The following is an 11,441-nucleotide window of genomic DNA, read 5'->3' on the forward strand; positions in this document are numbered from 1 at the left end:
TAGGGTGGCTGGGTGCCTGTGATGGCTGGGCACCAGGGACCTTGTCAGGAGGGCTGACAGGTTCCAGGCAGAATCTCGGAGGGCCGCCCCTTTTGGAGGTGAACAGGAGGTCAGAGGACGTGCCACACGGGCTCCTGTGGAGTCGAGATGCTTAATGGAGCCACATCTGGTGATGCCAGGACAACTGCCCAGGATGGTTCACCCCATGGCCCAGCCACACCCTCTCTCCAGCCCGTCCGAGAGGCAGTGCATGTGTCTGGAGTGGGCCTGGTGACACTCTTGCTCAGGTGGAGCTTTCCTCAGGGAGGGGTGCTTGGCCATCCCCTGAGGTCCCCCCAGCCTGACCTAGCTCTTTCCCCCACATAGGCAGTCCCCAGTGTGCAGGGATAAGCTTGTCTACTGTCCCCAGAGCCTGATCTGGCCTTGTGTTCCCTGCTGGGTGCCAGCAGGGCTTGTAGCCTCAGCACTGACTATGCCTCCTGGGCACCCACTCAAGGGCTTGGGGGCTTCCCGGAGGAGGTGACAGCTGAGCTGAGACAAGAAGGACCCAGGCTGGTGAGGGAGAACCAGGGTCTCAGGGAGCACAGGGAGACAGTCCATAAAGTCACAGGGAGACTTTGGCCCAGGAGGGTGAAATCAGCACCCCAGACTCACCCCCAAGCCTGCCCCACTCTAGCCAGGGCAGGGTCAGGGCCGGGGGCTGGCGGCCTCCACTTCTCACTTCTTTGCCATGGACACCCCCATGCCCCTGTCTTCCTCCAGCAGCACGGGAATCCCTGAGGGCCCCATCAGTCCCAGCTCCTGAACCAGAGGTCTCAAACTGCAGGCTCTGCTGGAGGTCCGGGCATGGGGGGCATCAGGGGCTCCCACCAGCCCCCTCCCAGGTGTCAGAATATCAGCAACCTGTGCCTTCCAGCAGGGTCGCCAAGGTGAGTTCCCTTGGGTGGAGGACAGGGACAGACGGTGCTGTGCACATCACAGCTGAAGGGTCAGGCTCTCCTCCTGTCTCAGAGCCCTTCAGGGGCTTCAGGCCTCATGCAGAGCCTGTTTCCTTGGCTGGTGTGGGATGTGTTTCAGCCCCAGGTCTCAGCCAGCGGTCGCCCATCGGCATGGTCAGAGCTGGGCCTGCCTGGTTCCCTGGGCCGGCACTCTGAGTCCAAGGTGGCACAGTTGGGCAGTGACCCCTCCCTGAGCCCCCAACCTCTGACCTCCTAGGCACTGGCCTGACCCATGGCTTCTGAAAAGGAAAACTTGGAAATTCCTTCAATGTCCACCATAGGTGATGATGGGCTCAGAGCACCATGGGGTTTGCCCAAGATGATGAGCCCCTCCCTGCATGTCAGTAACAGGGACACACATCTCTGATGTGCGGGGAGGGAAGAGTCTGAGTGTGTGAAGCTGTCTGTCCACGCAGGCCACACGTGGATGGGGGGCAAGGACACAGAACGGAGGAAGACAGGACTCGGAGGACTCCAGTCTTATGTGGCAATGTTTTTGCATCGACTGCTCTTGTATAAAGAGTGGTCTTTACAAAGTAATACTTTGTATTACTTTTACAAAGTAATACTTTGTATTACTTTTACAAAGTAATAACGCCTTGAGTTAACCCCACAGTTTATCTTGTAATGTGGAACAGTCAAGGCCAATTGAAGATGAGCATCCCCCTGAGGCTGACCCATAGCAGGGGCCGCTGGAGCCAGGCCCTTCGGGGTATTTGAGATTTCTTTAGCCAGGCCTGGGGGACACTGGCAGGGAGCGCCTCCAGAGCTGTTCACGGCCTTTGTCTCCCCTCTGGGAAGGGCACTGAGTGGAGTCAGGTGAGGGGCCCGTGCTCACCCACCAGGGTTGTTCCAAACACAGGCAGCCGGGCTCCCTGGCAAGCTCCCAGGTGCCCTGTGAGCAGCTCTGACGTCGGTGGACAGTGTTCCCAGTGAGTCTGCCGTCAGCGCTTGTGCCCAGCATTGATTTTCCTTCCGCGGTCAAGCTAGGCTGTGTTGTTGGTACTCGCTGTACCTCCAGGTGCTGAGCAAGCTGACCTTGGCCTCCCTGGCCCCACGGCCGCATGAGGCTAATCTCCCCCTACACATCCCGCCCCTCTGCCCCCACCAACACCAGGGCACAGAGGGGCTGGCCGATGGCTTTCTTGAAATGGTGCATTTCATTTCTGATTATAACACTAAGGCATGCTTTGGTAGACAGTGTGGTGGATATGGGGAAGGATAAAAAGGACCTCAACCTGTTCTGACATCCCAGCACCCAGGGCAGGGACCCAGAGGTGAGATTTGGGTGTATTTCTCTCCACTGTCTTCTCTGCAGGCATGACACAGGTGTGCACACACACATCCAGCCCACTGACGTGTGCACAAGCATGAACACATGTGGGACACTTGCCCTGCCCCGCAGTGTGTGTGAGGCATGTGCACATCCACTGCTCTCTGTGGAAGGCGTGTTCACACCTGTGCACATACCTAAGGCCGCTCTGTCACTGCAGGCCCCCGTGCATTTCCTGGGAGGCATGTTCCCATTTCATTAAGAATTCTCAGCCTGGAATGGTGGCTCACACCTGTAATCCCAGCACTTTGGGAGGCTGAGGCAGGTGGATCACGAGGTCAGGAGATCGAGATCATCCTGGCCAACATGGTGAAACCGCATCTCTACTAAAAATACAAAAATTAGCTGGGCGTGGGGACATGTGCCTTTAATCCCAGCTACTCAGGAGGCTGAGGCAGGAGAATTGCTTGAACCAGGGAGTCAGAGGTTGCAGTGAGCCAAGATCGCACACTCTAGCCTGGTGACAGAGCAAGACTCCATCTCAAAAAAAAAAAAAGAACTATTCGTAATGGATCTATTCCAGGCCCTGCCTCGCCATCACTAGCCACAGAGCAACTCACCGCCAGTGCTCTCCTCACAGGGGATCTGAATGGCAAGGAGTGAGCCCCAGGATGACCCAGGACAAGCGGCAGCAACAGGGTGAGTTCCCAGGATGCTGGACAGGCTGTGTGCAGCTCCCAGTTCTCAGCGGATACAGAGATCCCAGGGAAAGCCATGAGATGACTCCTGTACTTGTCCTGCCAGCAACCTGCAGGGGTGGGTGGGATCACAGCAACCACAGACAGCCAGACATCCCCCCAAAAGAGCAAGGGGGGCTCTGGGTGATGTCCTGGAGGGGCAGGAGCGAGGAGGGAGGCCTGGGGCACCAAGGGTGTCTCATTACATGGGCTCTGTCCTAGCCACAGTGCTGTCTTTCCCTGAGCCCTGCATAGCCTCTTGCCCATAGGTGAAGACCCAGCCTCAGCTCCCTGCATGCAGCAGGCCCACCCATCCATCTATCTGTTCACACCAGGAAGCCCAGAGGCGGGTGGACGGCCTCTGTCCTGGCAGTGCAACGTTGCTGGAGGCATCCTCCAAGAGTCACCCAGCCCCACAGACACTGATGGAGGACAGCAATGGCGTTTCCTGACAGTGACCACCATTCACTGAGCATTCAGCAGGGGTGGGTGTCAGGGTCAGCCTCCACCACATCACTGTGGGAACAGCCCCCAGGATCTGCTAACCCATTTTATACATCAGGAGGAAAGCCAGGGAGCATGGCACACTCTCCAGCTACCGTGGGGCCAGCACACTGTGCAGCTACCTTGGGCCAGTGAAATGGAAAAAGCTCCCTTGTTGCCCTAGCAGGGTGTGTGAGAAGGGGAGTGGCTCGCTTCTTCAGTGCTCCGCTGCCCAAACCTCTAGGGCTGCTTACAGACGGGCAGGCTGTGGGGCTCCGACCCCACAGCAGTGTCTAGGGGTGAATGTTTACAACTGAAGCCCCAGTGGGGATGTGTTACGGGGGCTCTTTTAGTTTGTCATCTGTAGGGTGGCTTGTGTTAGTCAGAGGGCTTTCTGGATCCCGGGGTTCTTGCCTTTGTGTACCAGAAGAGTCAGATCACATGTGGACTTGGAGAATGAGTGCAAGGTTTTACTGAGTGGAGGTGGCTCCCAGCAGATAGGGGAAGCCAGAAAGGGGTGGATTGGGAAGGTTTTCCCCTGGAGTGGGGCCGCTATGCACCCGGGCTCTCCTCCAACTGCCCCAGCCAAACTCCGTGTGGTTCTGCCAGTCAGTGGCCTGCCAGCATAGCGGTGCCTATCAGTGCATTCATCCGACATCCAGCTGCCCATGTGTGTGTCCGCTGATGTGCTCCTCTCCACGTCCAGCTGCCAGTGTCTGCCTGCTAAGGTATCGGGGTGGGGGTGGGGGGGTGTTTATAAGCACAGGATGGGGGCGTGGCAGGCCAGGGTGGTCCTGAGAAATGCAACATTTAGGCAGGAAGTGCCTGTCCTCACCTAGGTCCGTGAGGTTGGAGCCCTAGTCAGGGACCACGCCCTCCTCTACCCAACACTTCCCTTCCCCGCTTCCGTATCATTTAAATGGACCACACTTTTCCCTTCCCAGCACTTGCCTTCCATATCAACAGCACATTCTCCAGCCACCGTGGGGTCAGCACACTCTCCAGCTACGTGGGGCCAGCAGCAGCTGGGTTCCAACTCAGGTCCGCACCAGACCCTCATTCTTAAACCCCTGCGTCTCGGCCTGCCCATGTCCCAGCTTCCCCAAGTCTTGACTCCCAATGTCCCAGCCTCCTTGAGGTCTCAGCCTCCCTATTCCAGGCCTCAGCGCCCCCGAGTCCCTGCCTAGCCCAGTTCCTACCTCCCACTTCCCCTCCCCATGTCCCTGCTACCATAGCCCACCCAGCTGCACACCCACCCCACACTCCTCCTGGGACCCAGGAGGCCACTCATGGGCCAAGCCTGGTGGCATCTGCGTGTAAACCTTGCTCTGAGCACACGCCCGTGGCTGTGGCTGCTGACTTTCACTGTGCATATTAAATGCCATTAAGATGGATGCGACTGGCTTTCAGTGTCCAGAGGACTGCAGCACATGGAGAAACAGCTGCCCTGCAGGGCCTCTCCCCCAGCTCTGGTGGGTGAGCTCTTGGTGGGAGGGGCTGGGGAGCAGGGACCCATTTAGGGTGTGTTTGGGGGAGAAGGCAGGAGGCAGATGGGACCCTCCCCGGAACCTCTCCTGAGACACCCTAAGGGCTGGGAATGGGAGCTACTTGTTGGGGGAACCCAGCAGGGGTTTCCTGTCCCCAGGCTGTGGCCATGCCGAGGACCCTCTTGCTGCTGCCTTTCCCAAGGCCATTTGGCCCCTGCTCACTGTGCGACCTTACACAGCAGCTCAGCCTCTCTGAGCCCCTCTGTCATCTTTAGCCACTGCCCACCAGAGTCCCCCAGGAGCTGCTAGCCGAGGCAAGGCTGGGCAGGGGGTTGACATGGGCTCTCACTCCTTCAGATGCCCTCAAATGGGATTCAACCCCGTCTTGGCTCCTGAGACCTCCCAGCCTGGGCTCTGAGGGTCTGTCCAGACCTGCAGGTAGATGGCTGGGCCTGCAGGGACAGAGATGGCCGGTGGAGGGCAGCAGAGGGCCGCAGAACTGAGCGGCCGGCGCTCACCAGGCGGGGATGTGTCCACCCTGCATGCGAGCGGCTCTGCCTCCACCCTGGGCCTTGTCCCACCCCAGGACATCCCAGGCCCTGGCTCAGCTGCCACAGGGAGGCCAGACCTCATCCCTCTCCCTCCTGACACCTGCCCAGCCACTGGCCTGGGCCACTGCCCTCCAGGCCTCTCCTGCCACCCACCCCAGCACCAGGCCCCCTGATGCCCCTGCTTCCCTCCCAAGGATCCCTCCTAGACACCATCCTGGCCCAGCCAAGATGCCAGCACAGGATCTCCCCAAAACACTCCAGGCCCTGGAGGACAGGGTGAGGCTCCAGCACCTTCCAGGTGGCACTCATGATGGACAATCTCAGGGGCCACACACCCTGGACCCACCTCCCCCAATGCAGAGACCCCCACCCCAGGCACTCAGCCATGAGTATGGACACACAAGGTTCCCGGGGTATGGGCAAAGGGTTGACACTGGCTCATAGTGTGGGCACCATGGCACAGGGTGAGACGGAGACTCAGCACCAGGGTAGTGGCCGGTGCTGACCTTGGGCTGGGCCAGGGCCTGGCCACGCTGAACCAGGTGTGAGCATCCTCAGAGGCCAGCCTCTCCCTGTGGGGTCCCCACAAAGGCAGCCATGGGCTGGGCCCACCTCGAGCTCAGCACCTTGAGGGCCACAGAGCCTCATGGCCCAGGCCACTAGTGGTCCCTTTGTGTTCTCTGGTGACAGGAAGCCCCCCTTCTCGTCAGCCCAGTCTGTCAGCCCCCTCTGCCCTGAGGTGAGGCTTCTATGATTGGTGAGGCCCATGGTCCTGGCTCCAACCTCGCACTCCTCGGGACCCACTCCCATGCCCGGCTCCCTGCCAGACCCACACACCCAACCCAGCTAACACCAGCCCCACCCCGTCCTGCCCCACGGGGGCAGTGCCCTCCACTCTCCTTCACTGGTCCCCTCTCCATCCCTTCTTCCTGCCTCCCTGCCCTATCTGCTGGGCCCCATTGTCCATCCTCCTTCCACCACTCTTGAGAAACCTCCCGCACATGAGCACCCATCCTTCCCCACACCTGCTCACCAGGCCTGGCTGGGCCTGACCCTCTCCCGAAGTGAGGGCTGCAGCCTGGTCGGCTCAGCTCATCGGCACAGACTTGTTTCTGTCACAACAGCTGGTGAGGACTGAGCAGACCATGGGCTAGCCAGGTCTCCACGGCCTGCCCCGGGCACCGTGATGCTCCAGGGTGGTGCAATGAGGGAGGAGCTGCAGGTGGCTGACAGCTGGCTGAGGCAGAACGCGTTGATCGGGACTGCCCAGAGGGGAGGTGGGCCCCTGGGCCGAGGGAGCCCCAAGGAACAGAGCTGAGCCCTGGGCAAGCAGCACCTGAAACCCACCTCACCAGGCTCTCACCAGCCCACGAGCCCAGCACACCCCACCCTGCTGCATCCCGGCCAGGCTGGATGCTGAGTGCTGGTCACTCAGGGTTTAACCATAATGTCCACCTTGCACTGGGGATGGTCAGCTTGTCTTTTGATGTTGATGGAGGGAGATGGTGGGGGCGCCCAGCGGGTTCTACTTGATCGCAGCCTTTGCCTTCTTCTGGATGCCTCCCCTTGGGAAGCCCTGTGAGAAAGAGGCCCGAGTGCCCCGGGGAGAACCCCACACTTCCCAGAGGAAGTTGGGCTGGGGGTGGCACTGACCCCTAACCTGGAGCCCTGGGCTAGACATTGGAGGCTTCCATGTGTAAAGGGAGGAGGCCCCTGGGAGGCAGAGGAGGAGGGCTGGGAGGTCCCCAGGCAAGGCGTCCCCTGGGCCACACCTCAGCACCTGGCTTCCCCCTCAGTTGCCAAGAAAATGCCACCTCCCCTGGTAGATGGCAGCACATGGGGCTCCCAATCAGGCATGGGGTTTGGCAGACCTCTGGGTCCTCAAGTCCCAAGTCCTGGTGTGGCAAGTGCGCCCCAGAGCTTGGCTGCCGGTGAAAAGCCTGTCTTCCCAATTATCTGCAGCCAGCTTGCCTCAGGGATAATTGGCTCCCTGCAGCTCCTGCCAGGCCCCTTGCCTCCAGAGGAAGCTATTGGGGAACAGGCCGGGCAGCGCAAGCCCCAGAACAATCTCACTCATGTCAGAGCCCCAGATACACCAAGCAGCCCCTGCAGTCTCAGTGACAGCCCCCCAGGGAGGCCCCTCCTGAAAGGCAGATGGTGGGAGGAGGAGGTGCTTCCTGGAGGCTATGGTGCCCCAGGAGAATGGTTTATTCTCAACCTGGATATTCAGGTCTATACGCTGGGAAGATGGGAGCTGCAGACCCTGCTGATGCCCAGCCCCGCCCCCAGCCCGGATCTCCCCCAGCCTGGCAGCTCCTCCAGGCTCACACACAAGAGCTCCAGCAGGTCCCAGCCTGGCCATGGCCCCACCTGGCTGCACACCTCTGTCCTCGCAGCCCATCGCCCCTTGGTGCCCTCTGTCCAGCCTCCAGAAGCCTTCACTGAATGTCTGCAGGTCCCTTGGCAGGGTCTCATGTGACTTTTGAGAAGCTGCTGAAACCACAAGCTCCCTCCTAGGACCCAGCATCAATTCCAAAGCTTGCCTTCCTCTCCAGGGCTCAGGACTGACACCTGCCCAGGGCATCCATGCACAAAAGGGCCCTTTTGCTAAGCGCCTGTCTAGCAAATGAGAGCACAATTCATCAAATGCCCACACCTCCCCGAGGGTCCCCAGGACATGGGCTGCCTGGTCCTGCTGACTGAAGGCCCCAGCACCCGCATGAGGGTGGGGCTGTCTGATTCTGGCACGTGCCCCAGGAGCAGCCCCTGTGGATGAGGGCTGCTGGCCAGGTAGGCATCCCACTGAAATGGCTTCGTCTCACTCTTCCCTGAAGCAGTGTTTTCAAGGACAGGGGCAATTTGAAACAAAAGAGTTGGCTGATTAAAGGAGCACCCTCCTACCACTAACAAAAGATGGGCCAGGGCCAGAGCCAACACCGTATGCCACAGCACGCAGAACAAAGGCCTCATGCCCTGTCCCAGGCTGGCCATGTGTCCCCTCCAGGCCCGTCCCTGGGCTTCCTGACCGCCTCATCTCCACTGTCCCTGGTAGCCGCCCTCATTGCACCCTTGTCCATGCTGCCCTCTGAATGAGGCCACTATGTCCGAGGGGACATGGATGACTCCAGCTGGCATGGCCTTGCCCATCCCTTGGGGCTGCAGCACAGTGGCCACCCTCTTCTCACTGCTGGGAGTGTTCTGGAGCTGAGTTGGTGCAGGAAGGGTGAAGAGGCCCTGAGCCCTCCACACTCCCACCCCTGGCAGCAGTTAGCAGAATCTGGGGAGAGAAGGGTGTGAGCTCTTGCAGACATGGCACCCCAGGGTATCCTGTGCCAGGGGACACTTTGGCCATGAATGGACTGTCGGGGCACAGCAAGCTCTGGGGGGCATCGAGGGTGCCCTGACAGCACTTGTAGGGGAGCAGGGTCCCAGTCTCAGCACAGTCCAGTCAGACAGGCCTGACCTGAGTTCCAACTGCCTCTCCCAGCTGTTTGACCCCAAACATCATGGTTTTCTGGCCTCTGGAATGGAGCTGGGGAGAGATGAAAGTGTCACTGGAGGTGGAGGAGGAACCATAAAGTCCTGTGGAAGTGCATGGCAGCTGTGAGCCTTTCATTCGGAGTATCTGAGACCCCAGGAGGGGCTGGGCGCTCGTCTGGGCTGAAGTCTCACAGTGAGGGGCGGCGGCCACAGCCAGGATGCACCATTCATTGCCATTGAGGAGGTCTGGGAAGAGAGGTGATTTGGGGACATCATCCGGGGTCCTGGGCCAGAGGGTCCCGTCTTTGGAACGGAGGGGCCAGGGGCCATTCCAGAACAGTGTCCAGGAGAGGATGGGCTCTAAGCTGGCCACCCAGCCCCCTCCTGCTGTGTGGGGCTCTGTGCTGAGTGCACGGCCCCCCAGCCCCCGGCCTGTTTGATGGCTTCTCCCCTCCCCTCTCTGCTGCCTGGTCCCCTGGAGCTCTCCCTTCCCCACCATGGGGCTCAGTTAAAGAAAAAACTGATTCCAGCAGATGAGGGGAGGAACAGCCCTGCTGGAGGCAAGGTGGGCGTGGGGGGAGTCTGTCTCCCCTGATGCGCAGACAGTGGCTGGGGGAGCGTCTTCGGGGCTGGGGGATGAAAGCTCAGACTCTGGCCTGTGGGTCCCAGCTCTAGGCTTCCCAACCCCCAGGCTCCCCCCAGGCTGCCCTGTAGTGTCCTGGGCACCCAGGCCCTGATCTCGGGGGCAGGGGGCACAGTGCCTCCCACAAGCTGCTCTCGGCCCAGCCTCAGGGCTCCTCACACACACCCAGGGCCTCTGGAGTGGGCAACTCCTGCATGTTCCACTTCCCTCAGCTCAAAACCAGGGCAGGTTCGAAATGTGCGTGCAGCTCATCGTACACACAGGTTTGGAATTTCCAACGCGGTGCCTCCAATTTCACAAAATATTGCCCTACTTTAGACATTCTCAAGGAAAGAAATGGGGCTGGGAGGGGCCAGGGCCCCTGTGGAGGGTGGGGCTGGGAGAAGCAGCCATGGGATCCTTTCCCCACTCCTTTCAATCTGGCTCAGATATTTTTTAGATGAAATAAAATCTGACTCAGTGGTGGTTTCTGCACTGCCCCCAGGGTCTGGGGTCAGAATTCCCCCGCTGGGGCACAATAGGTGCCATTTCCCATGTTTGGGGGCTCAGGGAACGGGGTGTGAGCCATGAGGGGAGGGGCTTGGGAAGGTGGGGATGGGCCGCTGGAGGCCGTGGGCCGGCATCCTGGTGTGGCAGCCTCTCCCACGGTAGGCGGGTCATTTGATGCCCAAGGCCCAGGGCCCCCTGTCCAAGGTGAGGAGCCGTGGCTGGGTCTCTGGGGAGGCCAGGCTGCCTGCAGTGGACCGGCTGTACCCTGGAGCCCCGCGCTAATGCCCATCCTCAGATGCTCCCAGCTCCGGCTTGCCTCAGGGCCTTGGCATGGTGGCCCCTCCCAGTCTCCTGCCCTGTCTTCAGAGCCTATGGCAGCAGCCCCACCTGAGTTCCAGCTCTGCAGAGTCTGCTTTGGGCCGTGTTTCCTCATTGCAGGCCCAGCTGGCTCTCAGCATGGTATCTGCCCGGGTGCCCGCATCACAGAGACTGGGGTATGGAGGATGGCAGGCTCCCAGGGACCCTCTGGGCCGCTCTCCAGGTTGAGTGCATGCTGGACGCTCACTCCATTCTGCCCTCCATTTGCCCATGCTCCGTCCACCCAGCTGGGCCCGGAGGGTCAGGGGTGTGTGGGTGGGTGCTGCTCAGAGGCCCTGGCTATGGGGCAGGGGGCCCAGCCTCAAGACTGCGGCCTGGCCCTGAGCGTGGGCACAGCCTGGCTCCCCGACTCTCCCTCCCCATAAATAAAAGATTCCCTTCCTCCTTCCAGCTTGCGCAGCCGCCGCCTGCTTGCCGGCCCGGCCCTTTGTGCCCACGCGTTGCCATGGAGATGCGCGATTCAAAGGCCTGGCACTTCAAGGCTTCCCTCCTCTCCTGGCGGGCTGGGGCGGGGGTAGCCGGGATGGTTGCCCGAGCCCCAGTGGGTGCCGCCTCCTCTCTCCGTCCAGCAAAATGCCAGATCCTGCCAGGGCTAGGGCACCCACCAATTCCCACTCTGGTGTGGGTGGCTGACTCTGGCCCCTACCCTGAAAATAGATGCGCTTTTACAGGGACCTTCTTCAAAGTATGATAGAATAAGGGAAACTGAGGCACAGCTGGTCCTTTGGCCACCGTGGGGAACACAGAGCCGACTCCCTGTCTCATGCACCATTTGCACAGTGGGCTGCTTTCAGCTGTGTGCTGGCCAGGGTCATCAGGCTCCAGGATGTGGCCCTGGGGAGAGGCTGCCCTTCCTCTGTCCCGGCATGGATGGCCCAGGGCTGGAAGCCGGGATTTGGGGTGAGTTGCACGGGGATGACTA

This window comes from Pongo abelii, chromosome 23, assembly GCF_028885655.2.
Source record: "Pongo abelii isolate AG06213 chromosome 23, NHGRI_mPonAbe1-v2.0_pri, whole genome shotgun sequence".
NCBI classification, from domain to species: domain Eukaryota; kingdom Metazoa; phylum Chordata; class Mammalia; order Primates; family Hominidae; genus Pongo; species Pongo abelii.